Source organism: Capsicum annuum, chromosome 2, assembly GCF_002878395.1.
Source record: "Capsicum annuum cultivar UCD-10X-F1 chromosome 2, UCD10Xv1.1, whole genome shotgun sequence".
NCBI classification, from domain to species: domain Eukaryota; kingdom Viridiplantae; phylum Streptophyta; class Magnoliopsida; order Solanales; family Solanaceae; genus Capsicum; species Capsicum annuum.
The window spans coordinates 60,325,335-60,337,037 of NC_061112.1; the positions used below are offsets into that span (position 1 = coordinate 60,325,335).

The 11,703-nt window shown below is 35.6% G+C and overlaps 1 long non-coding RNA gene across 1 annotated transcript; it reads left to right on the top strand.

Moving 5' to 3' along the window:
• Nucleotides 1–9,030: 9,030 nt before the first annotated feature.
• Nucleotides 9,031–9,843, top strand: LOC107853797. The gene is made up of 2 exons (XR_001669867.2): nucleotides 9,031–9,521; nucleotides 9,603–9,843. It is a non-coding gene; the product is annotated as an uncharacterized LOC107853797 (long non-coding RNA).
• The last annotated feature ends 1,860 nt before the right edge of the window (nucleotides 9,844–11,703 follow it).

An 11,703-nucleotide genomic window follows, 5' to 3' on the forward strand; every position in this document is an offset into this window, starting at 1 on the left:
GCTTATGACTCGCTTATGACTATGGTTCAAATTTTGCATTTGCCTTATTCCCTGGATATGAGTCTTGGATTTAAATTACATTAACTATGGTATATGTGGTTTCTTTCGGTGTCCAGTCCTAAATACTCCTTTGATGGTATGGTTATGCCAAAATGGTTCTTCATTATGGTCTAGGTGGTTTCTATGAAGTACTTAGTGCCTATGATGCAGTGTCTTATTTTGGGGGTCATGCTTTGGGTAGCATGGATAATTCTTACAATTTGGTTCCTTAATGACCCTTTTTATGATTAGAGTGGTAGTGGCCTGGAAAGCATGGAGGTGTTTTCAAAACGAGGAATGTAGAACTCCCTAAGTGGGGGAGAGTCTAGGGTGACTACAAGATTTAAAGTTTTGGAAGGCGAGGTAAGGTTATTGTCAGGAGAAATGGTTCGGAAAGGAATAGGTTGTGAAAACCATTGTGAAAGTTATAAAAAGTGCTAGATATTTGGAAGAATAGATCATATTGCGAGTATATAGGTGGTAGGCTTGAATGTAGTGATCGGTAGATATACCAATTTTTGTGTTTGATACTTAAGAGGATTGGGGAGGCATGATTTATGAATTGTTTTCATGGTGTAATCGTATTATGGCTTTGGGTTTTCAACTATATGTTATGGATTCAGGTTATAATGGTTGGTTATGGTTTTCCTATGTCCTTTACTTATGGTTTTTATATTATAATAGTGATGTAGTTGAGTAGTGTTTTGGGATAGATGCCAGGAGTAGAGCTCGGTGTCCTAAGTTAACTCCTTTTAGTTTTGTATAGGCTTGAAGATGGGGGTAGTGTATAGCTATACTCAAGATCCCGTAGTGATATATTTGGGAAGTTACTGGATGAATTGGACTTACTCTCTAGCATGGGCTCCATCCATTTGGTATTCCTTGTGTTGGTGTGGCAGAAAGGGTTGGGTGATCCTTTGTTGGTTGTTTTCTTTTGGTGGTATTAGTATCTCAAATTCCTTGTCCTATAAGGAGGTCCCGATGAGGATCTTGGGTTGGTAAGTTTGTCGATTGGGAACAAAAAGGTGTGGCTTCGGTAAAGGTTCTATGGTAGAACCAAAATTCTGAGAAAGCTATTTGGGATGCGAAAGGGAACATGGAGTCCAAGTATCCGCATTGGTTCTTCATTCCAGAAAATCTTGCATAAGGTATTTGTTCTTCTTCACATCTTCGATTTCTAACTTGGTTAATGGAAAGGAATGATTTCTCTTACATCTTTTTTTCTAACTTAGTTAGAGGTCAGAATGGATGTGTTAGGTGTAAATTGTGCTTGGTATATATGGTGATTTTCTCATCTTGGTATATGTCTTTGTCTCCTATTTTGGGTGGAGGAAAATTGGTTGTGTGTTAATGTGTTACCTCGTGCTTGTTGTTTCCCTTACCTATCATTCGAGGACGAATATCCTAGTAAAGGATACTATAATACCCTGGGTGTTTGACCCTTGCAAAATTTCTTAGGTTTTGGACTTTTAGGCTAAGGTAGGACCCAATGGTACCAATTATACCCTTAGATATGGTTCGGGGATGGCTCACTCATATGTTGGGCAGTAGGTTTGGCTTGGTTACAATACAAGATACAACTCAACATCATACTAGTCGTATGGTTGGATACGAGGTGCATGACGCCAAGTCATATGATGCTTGTTGGTTGGTCTTGTTGAAACTGTCCAAGATATGTTTAGGGTACAGTTTATGATACCATTCATACCCAAAGGTATGTGTTGGTATTGTGTTCTAGTATGCCAGTCAGTATAGAGGACCATAGTGAAGGGTTGGGTATGAGCTAGAGTACCACTCTGTACCCTAAGGTACGGGTTAGGGGGTTGGGTCGTACCCTCCTGGGAATTGATTTTCATCTTTTAAGTAAGGTTAGACCAGATATTTCCCATCCCAAAACCCTTATGTACTATTTTATATAATCCTTAGCGGCCTCTCATAGCACTTGTTAAAGGATCAAAATACTCTCTCAAACTTACTCTTGAAGATTGGAGGCTAATGTTTTTATAAGTGTTCTTCAAAGGGCTCAAGAGTTAAGTTTCTCTGTGGAATCTTCTTGTATAAGGCATGTACTCCTTCCCTAATTGTTATTTCCAACTAAAGGCATGATTTAATATGTTTGGCGTATAAATCATAAATGGTGGTTTTGGAAACATATGTTGAGGGTTTTGATGCATATAGTTGAATGTTGGTTTAAATTATGTTTTCACATGTTTTTAGTGATGGTTTGCACATGTGGGTGCTTGTTGGTTGTGGTTTAACAAATGGGTCATGGGTAACCCTTATTTTGATGGTTTATGATTAGTTTTTGGTCTTGGTAAACGTATGCCCTCAACATGTTTAATAAAAATGTCTAAGAGAATGTTTTAACTCTATTATTGAGCTTTCATTGGAACTATTACATGGAATGGTTTGGTAATGGAACCCTAAATGGATTTGTATGAATTTGTACGGTTTAAATGGTTTGAATGGTTTAAAGGTTTTTGGAATGGTTTTAAATTGTATGAAGGGTTTAGAGTAGTTAAATGGTAAAGCCTTATAGGTTATGAAATTGATTTGAACAAAAAATCTTGCAGGGTACATGGGAATCCCCTAAGTGAATGAAATGATGGAATTGATTTGAATGTTTAATGTCTGGTGGGGTGCAAGGGAATCTCCCTATAAAAGCTTAAGGATGAAATACTTGTGGGGTACACGTGAATCCCCCAAGTAAGCTTAATAATGAGGTACTTGCGGCGTATATAGGAATCCCCTAAGTAAACTTAATAATGTAACCTATGGGGTACATGAGAATCCCGTTGGCAAAGAACATTGCTTGCAAGCTATTATCGGTATTACAATACCGCTTGTAATATCCTTGATTAAAATTAAATGGAATAATGGTTTGGTTAGATGGTACTGGTTTAAACTAGGAAATAATAGTGGGATGTGATAGCTAACTGTGAAGGTCTGAGTCCAATAGACAAATACTAGAAACTCTTGTTTGCCTACATGAGGATTGGGCATGGCGACCCTATACTTGAGGGATACATGGGAATCCCCTAACATTTGAATATATGCATCATAAAGAGCAAAGGGTACACGGGAATCCCCTACTCTTATGGTATCTTTGGGTCATGCGGATACACGCATTGTGACCCATCCAGGGGTGACACTAGACCCATATATCCCGTGGGTAGTTTTAGGATGGTTAAGCTACACATACTCAGGTTATTGGTTTTAAAGGCATGCTAAACTTGGTTCATTTTCCCGGCATGGTTATATATATATATATGTATGTATGGTTGTAAATGAAAATAGTTAGTTTACTTGGTTTTAAGGTTTGGTATTATTTTATCCTTATCCAGAGTGAATGCTAGCGTTCACCTGCTAACCATTCTTTGGGAGGCTGTATCCCCAGGCAATGCTGGAACCTACCATACTACTCCTCCTACTCATTGATTGAAATCGGGGATAGTCGGTGTTGGATTAAAGTAGTGAGCTTCCATAGTTTGAAAGGCATCTATTTCGTGTCGTGAATTACTATATAGACTTTTGTCTTTCATAGACTTTGTTTTTGGATATGGTCGGGGGCATGTCCCAACTAGGTACTCTTTGGTTTGGTTTAGAGGCTTTGTATGGACAATTGTGGACTTGGGTGTGAATTGATCATGTTATATATATTCAAATACATTGGGTTATCATTTTGGATTTGGAGTATGGTTTTAACATAGTCATTGGTTAGATATTAGATGGATTAACTTTGTTAGGTTGACCTCAGATATAGGCTTCTCCCAAAGTCATTGCATGGTAATTACGCTATATTATTATATGTTCAGAGTCCATCCAACTCAGGGTATGTATATTGGTTGGTTGGGTTGGGCGTGTCTCTGGTTCAGGTTGGACTTGAGATTTCCTATTACAACAAGGCCTCGATTCGGTTTGGACTTGATATTTCTCATTAAAACAAGGCCCCGGTTCGCTTCATGTCACATTTGGTGAATAATTCAAGGATTTGCGATTCGACTTTGAGGTAAGAGTTTGTCTACTTTTCTTTGTAAGATTATGTGTGTTATATTCTGCATGTGAAATATGTATGTTAAGATTGATTATGGTTAAAATGACTTGATCTTAATTATTGAAGTTTAGGGATTAATAGAGGGTTTTCATTCATAAGGCAAAGTGCTTATTACACTTTTAGAATCCTATTGCCTCCTCCCTAGATTGAATATATTCATAGAATAGATATGATATGATGCTATGTTTGGGATGTAGTTTTTGTATTGGAAGCATAGTTAGCATGATTAACCTTATTTGGACTATTCTAGTAATCTTGAAATCGAAATTTAGGTGGAGTTAACTTAAATGCTTATTTTTTAGGCTGAATTCCTATCGTAGGATTAATTATGGTTTATGTACCATCAAGAAGTAAATTTTGATATCTTAGCCTAGTCCGTGGTGTAAATTTCCAAAATATGGAATTTGAGGAATAGAAATGGGTTCTTCCGAACCATCTTAGGCCAAGACTTAAGTTTTACCTTGTGGGACTTATTTACGAATGTTAGGCATAGTTCAGACTATTGGTCCATTAGTATAAGGTACTTAGTGGATGATAATGTTTTTCCCCGACTTATGATTGATAACTTATAACTATTCTATGGCTTATAAAGATGAGATAATTTACTAATATTATTATTGATATGAGTTCCAAAAATGTATGAGATTATAAGGTCGTGATTATGATGTTGTAATTATTTCGGACACATTATCGAACCAAAGGCCATTTTATTACATTCGGTTGGACATTCGAGAAGTATTTATCCTTATAAAGGATGCAGTTGTAGTTTATGTATATATTGATGTTTTTGATTCCATTGTTTTAATTCTGGTGATGGCATGCATAAAGTGGGTGCAATTATGATCATTAAATCAGTGGATGATGTGATTCTATATAAAAAATGATCTTATTAATGTCTTCTTAAATAAAGGTTAAAGCCCACTTTTCACCTTGAAAACTGATTTCTTCATCACAATAACTTCATGTATTAATGGACAACTTATATATAAAATAGATTAATAATGATGTTTTAGTGATTTGACCAGGACAAATTCCGATCTATGTTTTGATAATATTAATTACTTCGGTCGTGAGATAATCTAATCCTTTCTACACATTTATAATGATTTAGCATCAAAGTTCACTCCAGGCAATGGACTTATGGATTTACACTTTTTCTAGCCATGATTTGAGTTTGTGCACCTATTATATCCATATACACATCTCTCTAGTATAGGATAGAGGAAGATCTTGTATTGATAATAAATTTTAGGTAAAACCCAATGACAAATTTTAGTATTGATGTTATATATATGGGTATTGATGATTATGATGATACTAATTATTTACCCTCTAAGGCCGAAAGATGATTATGATAGGGATGGTTAAGATATTGATGGTTATGATGATTGATTATATTATGACCGGTTCAATTTTGAGTATTGATGATATTATGACTGGTTGAATTTTAGGTGTGGCTTATATTGTGACCGATTTAATTTCGGGTATTGCTTATATTATGACTAGTTCAATTTTGGGTGTATATATATATTACCAGTTTGAGACTGGATATCTATGATACTTGGATTCCGTTTCATTCATTTTTGCATGTGCATTGCCTATCACTAATATGCACCTATATCTATCAGCCCATGTGGAGGGGGGAGGGAGAGGTTACATAGGTATGGGTGATGACTATTCCTTATGGTGTGTTGTATATTGATTGAACCTTCTAAGCCTGCACAGTGAGGGTACGTGAAAGACTCAACTAGGTATTGGTTGTTCAGACTTCCTAATTACTGGTATTGTTATTTATATTATTATTATCATTGTTATGATCATTGCTATGGCTCATTTGTGATAGATTGGATATTGATTCTGTATCGAGATTAGAGGTATGATTCTAGCCTCTTCTATCTTACGATTTCATTATCATTCATGATTATCCCATGATTAAATGGATGGACTAGAAACCTTGAGCATACTAATACTAAATCCTGCTAGGATTATGAGGTCTAAAAATAAAGATATGATGATTTAGGCTGTACTGACCTTTCTTATATATATATATATATATATATATCTTTATGTATATCTAGCTATATGTAGTTATGGTATTACCATGTATACCTTCTTCCTTCATTTACTCAGTCAATCTACTTATTCATTTTCCTTGTATATTGTTATATATCCTTCTTTAGCTCTTTGTTCATATATTGGTCGGTGATATACAGTATAGTGTTGAGATTCCCAAGTACGGCTTGAATAAGATAGTGCATTCTTATTATTTCCTTAGCCATATTATGTTAGTTTCTTGGACATGAATAGGATAGTTTTTCCTTATTATCTCATGGGTTGTCTTATGTGGTTACTGGACATTCGGGTGTAGTTTTCCATTCTGTTTACATGTTATATATATTTTCTTTGCCCTTGGATCTCAGTCGGCATTTACCTACTGAGTACTATGTGTTTGGTACTCATACTACACTTTTCCAACCTATAAATCATAGTACGGGTTATCACAGTTAATGTGTACATCGTGTGGAGCAGCTAAGGTTCGGAGATATAGAGTGAGCTCCCAACGTTCGGAGTATTACTTTCCTCCTTCTTGTATACTAGAATAGTCTTCATGTTGTATTTAGGGATGAGTTGTGTTAGTATGATTCCCTTTGTACTTCATTTTGTATTCTTATTATACTAGAGGCTCTTGTACTGATGCCACCAGGTTTTGGGACTATATTATGTAATTGATCTTTTATTACATCTCCACATTCTTTCTTTTATCTATTTAGGCAGTCCATTACTATCCGTTCCGAAATACGGGTTTGGCTTTCATATTGGCAGATTACAGTAGGTGCCATCATGACCTGAAAAATTGGGTCATGACATCCACCTAACTAAGGTTGTGGGAACCCTGATGGAATAATCAAGTAGAGTAAGTGTGAAGTCGTTGTTGATCAATATTCTTGCATATATTATGATCATCTTCGGTTCGACTACCTTCTTAACGACTGCAGAATTTAAGAACATGTATATATTTAATACTTACTTCAAAATAGGGGTAGAGATTAGAAAAAAAAGATCACAATAGTAATTTGAGGCTACCAACCCATATCCAATTAAGTTGACACTCAAAAGGTAATAGTTAATGTGGAATCTAGGATAAGGGTTAGTAAGGCGACACTCTGAGACTCAAAACGCAATGAGTGAAATTCACTTAATGCATTCACACGATGGTTTGTGATACATATCTTTTTAGATTCTACAAGAAAGGTATTGGGATAGTTCGGTGGAGCGCAATAAGTCTAAGGTGTTAGAAAGTCAGGGGGAACACAGTCGTAGTATTCCTCTAATATTGATTTTCAACCAAAGCGACCTAGATTTGTTGCCATTGATATTGTTCTCAAAAAATCCCCCCATTCACTTTTCTACATTTTTTGGCTACTTTAGTAAATTTGTGAGAGATATTCAGCCTGTTCTCTGTAGGTTCGACCATAACCTTTGTTGGGTTATATATTTCATAGCGACCACATTATATTTCTTAGATTTATAACTTGGGCAACATCATCAATCTCTATAGAATTCAGCTTCTCAAAGAAGAACATACAAGACACATCATTTTCTTAGTCAACGACACCAAAGGCAATTGTATAAACATGTTTCTCCATATCTTGTACAACCGCACTTAGCAGCACGCCCTCGTACTTACTATGCAAATGAGTGTCGTCAACCACAATAACTTTTATCATGCGGGTGAATCCCCTAATGCAACATCCCAAGGCTTAAATTAATATATAAACCTACAATTATCCCTATTCACCATACTGAAATAGCGAGAGCAAACATTAAGAGTATCAATCATGTAGGAAAAACATGGCAAACAAGAATACTCATGCCCCAATGTCCCTCAAACTATTTGCTTGGCAATCACACATTCCATCTAACATTTCCAATAGCTTGGACTATAGTGAAATTCCTAGACAATAATTCTATGAATCTCTTTAGTGTTTGGACCATTGCTATTGCGATACAAATTCACACAAAGCGACATAAATAACTTTGGCTGAGATTTTCTTATGGCTGCGCGTGGCATCTTCAATGTTGCATGTATGATTGTCAACATACTTATAGATACAAAATCTTCCTGTGAATTCATAATTCCTTGCTTGTAACATCCATGCACAACTAGGAGATACGCATTTCACATTGAACTTTTTACTACAACTCTTCAATATGACATAATCAAAAGACTTCCTCACCAATACTACGTCTAACTAAACTTTTATCTCATTCTTACTACTAAATATTTGTTCTATTTAGAAAATGTTTCTATTAGAAAAGGTATGGTTCAGTTGTAATCTTGATCCACACTCTCCTTTATCTTCTTGAAATAATTTGGGATCTTCGTATTCTATTAGATGACCATCCATATCCATTGGATGACCACCCGAGCTCTCATCTTTAACTGAGTTATTATCATCGACTTTCAGTATGGTGTAGAGGATACCAAAGACCTCTAAATGATATTTATCCTCAATATTGGCCAAAATCCATTCATAGTGACATCCAACATATATAAGGACACTTTCTATCATTCTTTATGAACGTAGGATAAATTTTTCTAAACTACTAGAATCTAGCTACTAATGAGCTATTAGGTGGATTTTGAACGCTTTTTAAGCTAGTAAAAATGGTAGAAAAATGTTTTTTGAATTGTTTTTTAAAAAAAGAATAACAATAGAGGAAATGAGCAAGATTGGAGATTTTTAGTTATGATGAGGAAGATTTCACCGAACAAGTCATCGGAATCAGAAAAAGTAGGTGAAAAACAAAAGCTCTTTTGATGGCTAATTTTTTAATTAAAAATAAAAATCTGAAAAATGTAGGGGAAATATAAATATTTGTTGGAGTAGGTGGGGGACTAAAATATAATATTAAAGACTTGTATTCGAGTTTTGGATAGTTTTAGAAGTTAAAATGGATGAAATCTTTTTTTTTGGTTTAATTTTGCTTTTTATTAATCAACTTACAAAGAGTTTAAATACATGAATAGACATTGTGAATCTTAAAAATATATGTGGCCCAAAAATGACCAAATAAATAAAACCCGGCCCACATTATTGATCCGCCCCACTTTACCCATTTAAGAAATAGTAGGGTTTCTAAATTAATCATCCCATCTGGTCTTTCCCTTTCATCGCCTCTTTCTCCATAGCTATCTTCCTTTACCTTTGATTTTTTCTTGTTCAGCTTTGGGTGACCAGTACCATTCCTTTGTTTCTTATTTTGGTTGCTTCAAGCTTGTATAAGTAAGCAAATATCTTCATTTCTTCTTGTACACATCCGAATCTAACCTTTGCTTTCTTCAGGTAAAATCTTCAGTATTCTACCTATGTTTTTTGGTGCTAAAAGGAGGGTCTCGTCTATTGAAACTCATTCCTTTCCTCTTGTAAGTCTCTTGACCTGTTCATCTGTACTTCTATTTACGTCAGATCTAGTCTGACTCTTATATACCCACTTGTATTTGTAGCTGTGATGGAAATCAAAAACTCGGACTCGCTGATAGTTGACGAAAAAATCTACATTCAGCTGCTTGCATTCTCTCTGACATGGTGACCCCTGATCTACTGAGGTTCCCTCCATGTTGGCTGATGTAAATAGACATAGTATTTCCACTTTTTTGTTCAGCTCCGTTTGTAGATAAAATGTTAGTGAACACACTTATTGTATCCTTTCCAGATCTATTAGCATGTTGCTACTTTTAATCTCAAGTATGGATATTGTAGCTTGTCAGTGTTCAGTAACTTTCTTCCTGCACAGAGTAACTGGTTGAAATCTGAAATTATGAAGTGCTTCTTTTCAAATGCTAAGTTGGATAAATAATCAGCCTCATGGTTACCTTCCTGTATATATGAGTAAATTATACTTGCTTGTACTGTAATAGTATCCTTACCCTATTCACTGTATCTGTTAGCATCCATGGTACTTCCCATTATTGAGTTAATAACTTCTGCATAGCCAGTAAATCAGTCTGTATGATAACTTTTCTTGTCTTGACTGACTACAATGTTGTACTGCTTGTTGAATGGCTTTTGTTTCTGCTAACATGTTATCTGAATCTTCCATGATTGATCCTTCTGAATGCATTAAGTCTCCATTATTGTAACGCCTCGAATCTGGTACCTGGAATGCTACATGGTGCTCATGACCCCGAAGGACCACAAGATAATCCATGATAGATATTTGTACCTGTACACTGCATAATATATGTATATAAATGCGGAAACATGAACTGAAAGGCCATAAGGTTCAATACTGAACATAATCTGAATAATAACAATGTCTGAATAAAGTGGTATCACAATACCAAAATAAAACTAAAATACTGAAGTCTGCTAGTCTGTAATCTAGTTTGAAAGCCTCTAATTGTCTGAAGTAGGGAGTGGAAGGAACATGTCTCCAACTAACTATTGAAAGCCAAACTAAAATACTGAAGTAATTAAGTAGTAATCATGTCCTCGGAGAGTGATGACTCACTGCTAATTCTGACTGCTGAAATCTGCAATGCTACTGCTTCTCTGAAACTCATGCCACTAAATCTATGGCGTAAAATAAAACACTATAGAACAAATATGTTAGTTCGACTGAATATACTGAGTATACGAGTGAGGTAAGCTAAATGCAAAGGGTTATTTGCATGAACAATGCTGACTGATATGAACGTGAGACTACATGCATGCATAAGTAACTGTAACTAAACTCGTGGTGATACTGACTACTAAGTCTGAATACTGACAACAAGATTTTACTGACACTAAGAACTGAGTCACTGAATAGTGAGGAATTGATACTATATTACCAAATACTGAGGGACTGATAATATATATTACTTATACATGAATGACTGTTTCTAATAGTTCTAATTATGAAGAACTAGTCTGATTGACTGTATCTGACAGTCTTGAATTTGAGTACTGATAACATGTGTGTACTAATAGCTAATATGGCTGATATAACTGAAAACATGGGTGACTGTATCTGACAATCCTGAATTTGATGGAACTATCTGAGCTCCATAATATATCTGAGTGGACTGTATCTGACAGTCCTGGAATCTGAAGAACTATGTGAGTTCTTTTGCAGAGACTGGGTGACTGTATCTGACAGTCCTAAAATTTGAAGAACTATCTTTGTTCTTTTACTGAGACTGGGTAACTGTATCTGACAATCCTAAAATTAGTAACTGAAACTATGGGAAGTAGTTATTTAATCAACATTCCCTATATATTAATCTCTGCCCTGACTGAAAGGGTGTCAATACCGCGCCACTGGTAAAGACAACTATGAGTGACCCTTATATAACAGGTTACTCTAATGAGAACGGTGGGAACCCTCATATTGCAGGTTAAGCCACCTCATCTATCCTCATAAAATAGGCTATGATGTCTTAACCTACACTGACTACGTAGTTTAGGAGCGCAAGGATAATTGCTAAGAATCATACCCTCAAAATAACAGGTGAGTTCCCATCCTTGGGCTCACTCGGTGCTAACTCCTACTCCCATCTGAATAGACTGATCATGATTAACTATACTGTACAAGGGCTGAGTTTATTGAGTTCCGTGACTGAT